Source organism: Triticum dicoccoides, chromosome 4B, assembly GCF_002162155.2.
Source record: "Triticum dicoccoides isolate Atlit2015 ecotype Zavitan chromosome 4B, WEW_v2.0, whole genome shotgun sequence".
NCBI classification, from domain to species: domain Eukaryota; kingdom Viridiplantae; phylum Streptophyta; class Magnoliopsida; order Poales; family Poaceae; genus Triticum; species Triticum dicoccoides.
Window position 1 is genome coordinate 428,549,207 of NC_041387.1, and position 12,718 is coordinate 428,561,924.

General features: G+C 51.2%; 1 pseudogene; it reads right to left on the reverse strand.

Moving 5' to 3' along the window:
• LOC119290680 overlaps nucleotides 1-12,073 on the reverse strand; it is a 14,542-nt pseudogene extending 2,469 nt beyond the window's left edge.
• Between the last annotated feature and the right edge of the window lie 645 nt (nucleotides 12,074-12,718).

A 12,718-nucleotide genomic window follows, 5' to 3' on the forward strand; every position in this document is an offset into this window, starting at 1 on the left:
GTTTCCGTTCACTGGCCCACTATCAGCTGGGGGTTATGCTTCTGCATCTGCGGGTGGGGGCAACAGCCATGCATTCCCAGCCATGGCATTTCCACAATTCGATGGGGAAAACCCGCGGTTGTGGAAGGGGATGTGCGAGCAGTACTTTGCCATGTACGGGGTTGATCAGTCCTTTTGGTTACCTATGGCCATGCTGAACTTCTCCACGACCACGGCCATTTGGCTGTAGTCCGTTCAGCGCAAGGTCGCCGGCCTAGACTGGGGGGATTCTGCGAATTTCTCTGTAGCAAGTTCGGACGCGACCAGCACCAGCAACTGATTAGGCAATTTTATCACACTAGGCAGACAGGGACCGTCGCGGAGTACATTGAGCAATTTGATGCATTAATGAACCATTTGTTGTCTTACTCTGAAGCCATTCACCCCCTGTATTTTTTGACGAGGTTCGTGGAGGGCCTGCGTGCTGATATCCGGGCGGTCGTGCTGATCCAGCGGCCCATCGACCTGGAGGCGGCTGGATCCCTGGCCCTGCTGCAAGAGGAGCTTGCGGAGGGTTTCCGGAGGGAGCGGCCGCGCCGTTCCGACGCGCCTACACCCAGAGCCGCTGTACGAACGGCACCCCTACCATTGTCGGCCGCTCCTTCCCGAGGAGGAGGGCTGGCTGGCACGGAAGACCGGCGCGCCTTGGAGGCAGCGCGTCCCGCCCAAGACGCAGACAAGGTTGCGACTCTGCGTGCCTACCGGCGCGCTAAGGGCCTCTGCTTCACCTGTGGCGAACGTTGGGGGCGCGACCACCGTTGCCCAGCCAATGTTCCCCTCCACGTCATCGAGGAGCTGCTCCAGATGCTGGAATCAGAGGAAGAGTACACCCCGCCGGCCGGGGAACAACAAGATGATGCCAACTGCGTGGCCATCTCATGCCACGCATTGGAGGGTACGGCATCTCCCAAAGCCCTGCAGCTGCAAGGTTGGTTAGGCGACACCAAGGTGTTGCTGCTCATTGACTCGGGCAGCTCGTCGTCCTTCATCAGGAACGACTTGGTCAGGGGAGAAATCCAATCGGTCCCTCTCGCTCGTCGTCTTCGAGTGCGTGTAGCTGATGGGGGAGAACTTGCATGTACTCAGGAGGTGCCGGATTGCCAATGGTGGAGTCATGGTCAGGAATTTCGTTGCAACCTGAAGGTTCTCCCATTACTCAGCTATGACATTATCCTGGGAATGGACTGGCTAGAAAGCCACAGCCCAATGCAAGTTGACTGGGAGAAGAAGTACGTCGAGTTCCAACATCATGGGAGCACGATCCGCTTGCAAGGTCTGCCCAGCAGTGACACTACGTGCGCCACAGTTTCGGCAATGCAACTCCAGGCGCTTTGCAAAGAGAATGCCAGTCTGCTGGTTCTCCAACTGTGCCAAGTGGTTCAGCAGCAGCCTCTGCCCATGCCTCCCCAAGTCGCAGAGTTACTTAGCCGCTACAAAGAGGTCTTTGATGAACCAACAGGAATGCCCCCAAAGCGGGCTTGCGACCACCGCATACCCCTGCTGCCGGGCGCTCAACCGTTTGCTATCCGGCCGTACCGTTACTCCCCAGCTCTCAAGACTGAGATTGAGCGACAAGTGGCTGACCTCCTGCAGAAAGGGATCATACAAGTCAGTCAGAGCCCTTTCTCCTCGCCCGTGGTCTTGGTGCGCAAGAAGGACCTGACCTGGCGGATGTGCGTCGATTACCGGCGCCTCAACGCCCTAACTTGTAAGACTACCTTCCCTATTCCGGTAATTGATGAGCTTTTGGATGAATTAGCAGGCGCACGCTGGTTTTCAAAGTTAGATCTCCGCTCGGGATACCATCAAATTCGGCTTGCCGAGGGCGAGGCCCCAAAGACAGCATTCCAGACGCACAGCGGCCATTACGAATACAAGGTGGTGTCCTTCGGCCTCGCCTATGCACCAACCACCTTCCAAGGTGCAATGAATGTCACCCTGTCTCCAGTTTCCCGCAAGTGCGTACTCGTGTTCTTCGACGACATCTTGGTGTTCAGTGTGACCTTCGAGGATCACTTGAGAGATTTGGAAGAAGTACTCGGGCTATTGAAGAAAGACCAGTGGCAGGTGAATGAATCCAAGTGCTTGTTCGCACAACATCAACTATCTTACTTGGGCCACCGCATCAGCGCGGAAGGAGTCACAACCGAAGAAAGCAAGATCGCTACAGTCCGCGATTGGCCAGTACCTGAATCAGTGAGGAAACTCAAGGGCTTCCTTGGGCTTGCAGGTTACTACAGGAAGTTTGTTCGTCACTTCGAGATGATCAGCAAACCCCTGACTCAGCTGCTGCGTAAAGGGGCACTCTTTGTGTGGACTGACGAAAGTCACAAGGCCTTTACGGCCCTCAAGGAAGCTCTGATTTCGGCCCCGGTATTGGCCCTGCCCGACTTCACCAAAACTTTTGTGGTCAAGACTGATGCGTGTGACAAGGGGATTGGGGCGGTGTTGCAGCAGGACGGCCACCCCATCGCTTTCCTTAGCAAAGCCCTGGGGCCAAAGGCGGCGGGCCTCTCCACCTATGAGAAGGAGTGCATGGCGATTCTGCACGCAGTTGACCAATGGCGCCACTACTTGCAAATGGCTGAATTTGTGATCAAGACGGACCAAAAAAGTCTGGTACACCTTGAAGATCAACGCATGTCGACAGTATGGCAACACAAGGCATTCACCAAGTTGCTTGGGCTGCAATACAGAATCTGCTACAAGAAAGGGGAGGACAACAAGGCGGCCGACGCCCTTTCGCGTCGCCACCACGGCCAACAAGAGACCGCCCTATCCATCACTGAATGCAAGCCTGCGTGGTTGACAGAGGTACAGCAAGGATACGCAGAGGATGTTCAGTGCCAAAAGCTTCTCACCAGCCTGGCCACGACACCGCGGCAAGGAGCTTTCACCTTGCAACAAGGACTGCTGCGCTACAAAGGCAGATTGTGGCTGGGGCAAAACCGAGCGCTGCAAACCAAGATTACCTCAGCCTTGCATGATGCAGCAACAGGGGGGCACTCAGGCTACCCGGTGACCCTGGCTCGGGTCAAACAACACTTTGCTTGGCCGGGGATGCGCCGCACTATCAAGGAGTTTGTCCGCACCTGCTCCATCTGCCAGCAAGCTAAACCCGACAGGGCATGCTATCCCGGCCTCCTACAACCCTTGCCAATACCAAGTCAGCCCTGGGAACTGGCCACTATGGATTTCATTGACGGTTTACCTCCGTCCGGCCGGTACAATTGCATCATGGTGGTCGTGGATAAACTGACCAAGTACTCCCATTTTGTGCCTCTCGTGCACCCCTTCACCGCCCAGATCGTGGCCCAACAGTTCATGGATCACATCTACAAACACCATGGGATGCCCAGGTACATTATCTCCGACCGTGACCCGCTCTTCACTAGTCGGTTCTGGCAGCATCTCTTCAAGCTCACGGGCACGGAGCTTCTCATGAGCATGGCTCGCCACCCTCAAACTGATGGCCAAACGGAACGCGTCAACCAATGCCTCGAGACATTCTTGCGCTGCTACTCATAGGCTTCCCCACAACAGTGGTCCAAATGGCTGTCGTTGGCAGAATTCTGGTACAATACGAGCACCCACTCCAGCCTGGGCAAGTCACCCTTTGCTGTACTGTACGGGAGGGAGCCTCGGACCCTGGGAATAGTCACTGAAGACAACTGTCAACCGCTTGACGTCCGCGCATGGCTAGAGGAGCGGCAACTCATGCTGGAACTGGTGAAGCAGCACTTGCACAGGGCGCAACAGCGGATGAAGGAGCAAGCAGACAAGAAGCGCTCCGACCGCTCCTTCCAACCCGGAGATCAAGTGTACCTGAAGCTCCAGCCTTACGTCCAGACCTCCATTGCGCGGCGAGCATGCCACAAGCTGTCCTTCAAATTTTTTGGTCCTTTCTAGATTCTAGCCAAGATTGGGGCAGTGGCTTACCGTTTGCAACTCCCAGAAGACTCAACAGTCCATCCGGTCTTCCATGTGTCACAACTCAAGGCGGCTCACCTCCGGCCCGAAGACCCGATCAGCACGCTGCCGGCTAATGTGTCTGCGTTTCAGGTGCCACTCGAGGTGATCGACTACCGATGGCGCAAGGCCCCCAACAAGATGGTCCGTCAGGGCAAGATTCGCTGGACGGGCACTCCAGCGGAGGACACCACTTGGGAGGACCTGGAAGACCTCCACCGGTGTTTCCCGCGTGCCCCGGCGTGGGTTCCGCTGCGCATCCTCAGCTTCCGTGACAAGACAACAGGGCGTACGACCGTGCGCCAGGGCCTCACTCATTGGTCCTACTCTTCGGCTGACAAGGCCAAATGGGAGAACATCAGCCGCCTCAAGCACCGTTTCCCTGATGCTCCGGCTTGGGGACAAGCCGTTTTTCAAGATGAGGGGATTGTCAGCAACACCCAGGAGACGGTTGCTGACACGACCACCACAAGTGACACTGGGCCACCCCAGGAGAAGGAGGCCACCAGGCCCAGGCGCGATCGAAAGCCCAACATCAAGTACGCAGGGCCCGAATGGACGATCGGCCCGCGCAAGTAAAGGCCCGCCCCTATATAGTCCCCTCCTCCCCCGAGAGCAAGGGTATGGAGAGGATCAAGAACTTGGCGGCGGCGGCGACTCTGAGTTACTTTCCTTCCCTTCCTCTGTAGATCTGGCTCGCTGAGCATGTAACTCGACCGAATTCATGTGATTTTGAGTAAGGAAAGCTAGTAGTTCCTATCACAGTATGGGCACACCCATTGGCGCACCGGACCTTCGACATCAAAAGGACAAGCAGCGATTCGGTTTTTCTCACCACCATCGTCGTTGCCACAGGCGTCGCAACGCCACACCAACCTCATCGCCGGTCGGGCATCTGCCGACCGCGATGCCGTGCACGTCTAGCCTGTAGGAAGCACAAAAGGGATCAAGATCTCCAAGACGGCGCCCCCAAGAGGGAAAATGACGTTGAAGACGACACCGCCGTCTGATTCAACCAAGATCCTGACTTCGGCCCGGAGATCTTGACCCAAGAGTTGAGGATGCACAAATCACCACGACGGCGCCTCCAAAGAAGAAAGCGACACCCACGAGCACCGGCCAAGCTTTCGCCCAGATCAGCAACACCACCAGTCCCACTCGGTCGACCGACGCCAACCAGCACCTCCACTAACCTGCGCACCCCTGCACAGCAACCGCGCCATCTCCATGAAAGGACCACCACCATGCCTCGCTGCCGAGCCAACCGAGCTTGTCCAGACAGGAGAGACGGGCCTCCCTCCACCAACAACACTGCAGCCGGCGCGTTGCCCGCGCGAACTCCATGGCTGCCGACACATCAACCACCGTCCTAGGGCCGCCGCCCCGAAGTCCAACATCGCCACGCCAGGCCCGGGGACAAGAGGTCGCCCCGCTACGCTATAGTCACCGCACCACGCGAAGACAAGACCGTAGCAAGAAACCACCGCTGGCCGGCGAATTTAACCACGCCCGCCCAGATCCGGCAACGGCCAGCCCTCCCGTGGACCACCATCGCTCCACCAAGGCCCCCGCGCCGCCACACCGAGCGAAGCAGGAGGCCCAGTCGGAGAGCCGCCAGCATCGAGATCCAGAGCACCACGCCCTCTCACGCCGACCCGCTGCCATGGGGGAGACCGGAGCGTCACCAGGCCCAACCGTCGCACCGAGCGAAGCAGGAGGCCAAGTCGGAGAGCTGCCAGCATCGAGATCCAGAGCGCCACGTCCTCTCACGCCGACCCGCTGCCATGGGGGAGACCGGAGCGTCACCAGGCCCAACCGCCGCGCCGCCCCCGCAGCCACTGCGGCTGCTCGTCTGCTGCCACGAAGCCGGGGCCGCTGCCCAGGATCCAGCACTCCGACTGCGCCTTCACGGGATGGGAGAGCCCCGCCGCCGCCGTCCGCGTCATTCGGCGGCGTCGAGGGGGTGGAGGAGAGGAGGGGTGGTGGGTGGCTGCGGCGGGATTGGGCTCCACCCGAGCCGCCCCGGGAGGGGGGGGGGTGGTCTATTGAAATTGGATCTTATTCTACGCCACTCAAGATATGAGCCAACTTAACCTTGGTAATAGCTTTTTTAATGGAAAATCTCAGTAATAGCTTAATAGTGCCACGGATAGCAAACATGCATGCCGTCCTTTTTGGTATCTGAATATGCATGTGGACTTAGCACCAATAACTTATGAACAAACAACATTAGCAGATGTATGGTTACCTGAAGTTCAAAATGCTTGAACTTGTGGGTTGCGCGACATAATTCATCCTGAGTTCTATGGATCTCATTTTCCATGGCATCTTGGATCCGGACAAAAGATGCTACATCTGCCTGCAATTGTTCAATGTCCAGTTCCCTTGACAATAGCTTCTCCTTCAATACTCTGTTGAGTAAAGCTTCTTCTTTTAGCTTAATTTCGAAGTCATCCTACATCGTCGAAAATAAAATAAGAAAGCTTGGTTAGATTTCTGCTTCTGCTACTAGCTTCAGCTGGCCATGCCAACTTAAATATAATCCGGTATTTTAATGTTATAGAGTACTTCTTTCAGTAACTTGGCTTCATAATATATTTGTATTATATAAATTAACATATTTTTCTTGAGCACATTTCATGGTAACACAAATTTTACTATATAAGTTCTAAAAGAATGTTGCTAGCTTCATGTTATTCTCGAATGCAGAATGATAAACCACTGAACAACATACACTTTACTCAAGAACAGCCATATACAAAGCAGATTTCATACCCTATATAACGTATCATGTCTCGCAGGAACACCCACTGTGTTGTCTTCTTCATTGTGCTTTTCAACCAACACAGACTTAACTTTTCTCAGACTAAGGGCTAAATTGTCCATTCCTTGTCTTATGTTCTGGTACTTCAAAGTGTATTCAATGGCTGCTAGTGCATCAACACTGCCAATATTCTCACTCTTAGATTTCATGACGTCCAACAACTTGCCACAAAGACAACTAGTATCTTCAAGTAATGATAAGCCTTGCATCTGCAAGTTGTCCACTCTAGCGTGAAGTTCGAGGTCAACACGAAGCAAGGATAAACTTAATCCATTCCCACTACTTTCTAGATGATTTAAAATTCCTATGTTCTCTTGCTGAAGAGACTCTACTTCAAGGTTACAACAACAACAACAACAACAACAACAACAACAACAACAAAGCCTTTAGTCTCAAACAAGTTGGGGTAGGCTAGAGGTGAAACCCATAAGATCTCGCAACCAACTCATGGCTCTCGCACATGGATAGCAAGCTTCCACGCACCCCTGTCCATAGCTAGCTCTTTGTCGATACTCCAATCCTTCAGGTCTCTCTTAACGGACTCCTCCCATGTCAAAATCGGTCGACCCCGCCCTCTCTTGACATTCTCCGCACGCTTTAGCCGTCCGCTATGCACTGGAGCTTCTGGAGGCCTGCGCTGAATATGCCCAAACCATCTCAAACGATGTTGGACAAGCTTCTCCTCAATTGGTGCTACCCCAACTCTATCTCGTATATCATCATTCCGGACTCGATCCTTCCTCGTGTGGCCACACATCCATCTCAACATACGCATCTCCGCCACACCTAACTGTTGAACATGTCGCCTTTTAGTCGGCCAACACTCCACGCCATACAACATTGCGGGTCGAACCGCCGTCCTGTAGAACTTGCCTTTTAGCTTTTGTGGCACTCTCTTGTCACAGAGAATGCCAGAAGCTTGGCGCCACTTCATCCATCTGGCTTTGATTCGATGGTTCACATCTTCATCAATACCCCCATCCTCCTGCAACATTGACCCCAAATACCGAAAGGTGTCCTTCCGAGGTACCACCTGGCCATCAAGGCTAACCTCCTCCTCCTCACAGCTAGTAGTACTGAAACCGCACATCATGTACTCGGTTTTAGTTCTACTAAGCCTAAACCCTTTCGATTCCAAGGTTTGTCTCCATAACTCTAACTTCCTATTTACCTCCGTCCGACTATCGTCAACTAGCACCACATCATCTGCAAAGAGCATACACCATGGGATATCTCCTTGTATACCCCTTGTGACCTCATCCATCACCAATGCAAAAAGATAAGGGCTCAAAGCTGACCCCTGATGCAGTCCTATCTTAATCGGGAAGTCATCGGTGTCGACATCACTTGTTCGAACACTTGTCACAACATTATTGTACATGTCCTTGATGAGGGTAATGTACTTTGCTGGGACTTTGTGTTTCTCCAAGGCCCACCACATGACATTCCGCGGTATCTTATCATAGGCCTTCTCCAAGTCAATGAACACCATATGCAAGTCCTTCTTATGCTCCCTATATCTCTTCATAAGTTGTCGTACCAAGAAAATGGCTTCCATGGTCGACCTCCCAGGCATGAAACCAAACTGATTTTTGGTCACGCTTGTCATTCTTCTTAAGCGGTGCTCAATGACTCTCTCCCATAGCTTCATTGTATGGCTCATCAGCTTAATTCCACGGTAATTAGTACAACTCTGAACATCCCCCTTGTTCTTGAAGATTGGTACTAATATACTCCGTCTCCATTCTTCTGGCATCTTGTTTGCCCAAAAAATGAGGTTGAAAAGTTTGGTTAGCCATACTATCGCTATGTCCCCGAGACCTTTCCACACCTCAATGGGGATACAATCAGGGCCCATCGCCTTGCCTCCTTTCATCCTTTTTAAAGCCTCCTTCACCTCAGACTCCTGGATGCGCCGCACAAAACGCATGCTGGTCTCATCAAAGGAGTCATTCAGTTCAATGGTAGAACTCTCATTCTCCCCATTGAACAGCTTGTCGAAGTACTCCCGCCATCTATGCTTAATCTTTTCGTCCTTCACCAAGAGTTGGCCTGCTCCGTCCTTGATGCATTTGACTTGGCCAATATCCCTCGTCTTCCTCTCCCGGATCTTAGCCATCTTATAGATGTCCCTTTCACCTTCCTTCGTGCCTAACCGTTGGTAGAGGTCCTCATATGCCCGACCCCTTGCTTCACCAACAGCTCGCTTTGCGGCCTTCTTCGCCATCTTGTACTTCTCTATGTTGTCTGCACTCCTATCCAGGTATAGGCGTCTGAAGCAATCTTTCTTCTCTTTAAGCGCCTTCTGGACATCATCATTCCACCACCAGGTATCCTTATCTTCGCTTCTCCTTCCCCTGGACACTCCAAACTCCTCCAAGGCCACCTTACGAATGCAAGTCGCCATCTCATCCACACATTGTCCGCATCCCCTCCTTCCTCCCAAGGGCCCTCCTTAAATACCCTCTCCTTGAACACCTGAGCTACCTCCCCCTTGAGCTTCCACCACTTCGTTCTAGCGACCTTGGCACGCTTATCCCGCTGGACACGAATCCGAAAGCGGAAGTCAGCAACCACCAGCTTATGCTGGGGTACAACACTCTCCCCAGGTATCACCTTACAGTCTAGGCACGCACGCCTATCTTCTCTTCTCGAGAGGATGAAATCAATCTGGCTAGAGTGTTGGCCACTACTAAAAGTCACCAGATGTGATTCTCTCTTTCTAAAGAGGGTGTTAGCTACAATCATGTTGTAGGCTAGAGCAAAGCTTAAGACATCTTCTCCTTCTTGATTCCTGATGCCATAGCCAAAGCCCCCATGCGCCCCTTCAAAACCTGTGTTAGATGTACCCACGTGGCCATTGAGGTCTCCTCCTATGAAGAGCTTCTCACCAATCGGTACACTCCTAACCATGTCTTCCAAGCCTTCCCAGAACTCTCTCTTGGTGTTCTCATTGTGGCCTACTTGCGGGGCATATGCGCTGATAACATTGAGAACCAAGTGCTCAGCTACCAGCTTGACCAGGATAATCCGGTCCCCACGTCTCCTGACGTCTACCACTCCATACTTGAGGCTCTTGTTGATCAAGATGCCTACGCCATTTCTGTTTGCAGCCGTCCCCGTGTACCACAGCTTGAAGCCGGTATCCTCCACCTCCTTCGCCTTCTTTCCTCTTCATTTGGTTTCTTGGACGCAAAGGATATCAACACCTCTTCTCACTGCTGCATCAACTAGCTCCCGAAGCTTCCCTGTCAGAGACCCTACGTTCCAGCTACCTAAGCGAATCCTCCTAGGCTCGGCTAGCTTCCTTACCCTTCGCACTCGTCGAGTCAAATGCGAAGACCCTTGCTCATTTTCCACTACATCCGGGCGCCGATGTAGCGCGCCACTAAGGATGCGACGACCCGATCCTCGCTCACTTGCCACCGTATCCGGATCAAGATACGGCGCGCCACTTGGGGGGTGACGGCCCGGCCCTTGCCCATTTTCCACCACACCCGGGTTCCGATGTGGCGCGTCGCTGAGAGAGTTACGCCCCAACGAAAATCTTTTGGGTTTCATCTCCATAAGAGTGGCTGAGTTTTTACGTTGGCTCGCCAAGCCTATCACAACCCTCCTCCTTTACCCGGGCTTGGGACCGGCTACGTTGAGACAACATAGGCGGAGTTAAGAGACTCTACTTCAAGGTTACAGTCTCAGCTTTTGCTCAACTCCAGTAAGTCTCAAAAGTTCCATTTGTGTCCTTGTGATGCTTTCGCTACTTCCGGCAGATCTCTTTTCTAATTCAGCACTAAATCCTTGTCTCAGCCCATTTATTGTTTTCTCCTGCTCATTTGATGCCCTTTGTAACCTTGCAATCACCTTGTGTAGTGCCCTACTGTTATCTTCCTTGGATTTTAAGCATTCTTGGATTTGGTCCCTTTCTTCTGCAGCTTTTGTAAAGCTATCATGCAACTCTACTGAGGATCTGTGAAGACTGGTGTGCTCACCTTTAACTTTCTCCAGCTCATCATTCAGTTGTTTGTTTTGCAGTTCCAAACTTGTAATCCTGTTAGAAGCCTCATCTCGATTTGATTCAAGCAAATTAACTTCTCTCTGAAATAACACATTCTGCTCTGCTAGCTCCATTACTCTATCCCCTAGTCTCTGTTCTTCGGCTTGAAATCTTGCTAGCCTGGCTGACCAATCATCTGACCTTCTGTCAAGCTCCCGTTCCAAGGTAGTTTGCACATAAGTCTTCTCATTCTCCATCCTTCTAGTTCTAGAGTCTAATTCTACCCTGGATCGCTTGTATTGTTCTTTGGCTGCAAACCTTTCTGTAAGACGCGCCTTAATCTGTGAAGATAGTTCAAGCGCCAGTTGTTTTCTATCTTCAATCAAGCTGAGAACCAGCTGCATAATGTCAGTTGAGTTCAATCTCTTATCCCTGAGCATGTTAAGCTCGCTCATTTCTTCAGAAGGAACCATAAAGCATGCATCCAATTCTTTAGTTCTTCTAAGCAATTTATCATCAGTGTCTGGTTCCAAGTTCTTGTCATGAAAACCACAAGACCCATCATGATGATAAGTATCAGCAGCAGAGCATCTTGAGGTTGCCCCGAAAAGTGGATTCACTGAAAATCCATAGAAGCATTGAGGTTGTAGATCTCGTGAGTCCTCATAGATATCTTCCAGTGTAGTCACGCTATATGATTTGCACTCCTCTGAGTGAGAAAAACTATCAGAAGATCCTTCAAATAGACTCGTGTCATTTCCATCTGAATCACGCATAGATCCCACCTTCAAGGTGTCCATTGCCTCTTCCTGAGCAAGTTGATGGTGGTAGGTTAGGTTCCATCCTCCAAATCTTGCAAAGTCTTGTCTATGTTTGAGTAGTTCTCATATATTTCTTTGCAAGATTTTGGTGAAGATGGAGCTGTAGAATGAGGTCGAGGTGGTCTTCCACATCCCGAATGAGGAGCTGCAGTTCTGACGGGGATTTTCTGCTTATGTTTCTCATTTAATATGTTTGCTTCTTGCTCCCCATCAATGTACAGATCTAGCACTTCATTTTTGTCCAGTAAATTGGTCAACCTGGCAGGTCTGCATTTCAATGCAACAGTAGAGCTAAGAGGAGAGTGTCCTGTTGATGAGCATGAGTAGCATCTTGAACGTGGTGAATCAGTTTCCTGTACGCCATGTGCTTTTGGAACCTTTATCATGCATTCCAATACATTAGGATGTCTTTCTGGTGACCATGTGTAGCACCTGCAGACAGTAATCTCTATCACTAACATTTTCTACAAAACATGCTCCAAAGAATAACATTCAGGTTTTATTCAGGTATAACGCGCACAATTATGTCACGACTATAAGTAACAGAGATCGTCTACAACAATGTTATGGTATGTCCAACGGGAATTTAATTCAAAGAATGAGCTGGTGGCTGCAGATTATGACAACGCTAACTGTGATATTTCTGTAGAGAAAAATTCTCAAGACGTTTCTTGAAAAAAAAATCTCAACAGGGGCATGTTAGTGGTTCACATGAGCAATCGTTTGGTGTGTTAAAGATGAACTTCCAATTGAACCTAAACTTTGCTACAGTACAACTTATGACACACAGCCGCTAGCATCTACTCCCTCCGTTCGGAATTACTTGTCTCGAAAATGGATGTATCTAGAACTAAAATACATCTAGATACATCCATTTCTACGACAAGTAATTCCAAACGGAGGGAGTATATACTATCAGATTTCAATTTGCTTTTGATTACATTGAATTCGAAGTACAACATTATACCACTTATAATTATATTGCTAACATTTGATCGGTGGTTTTCCAAATTTTTTGCGAATAGGGAGTGGCAATTGATGTTCGTGCAGTAAAGTGACTTATAAGGAGGG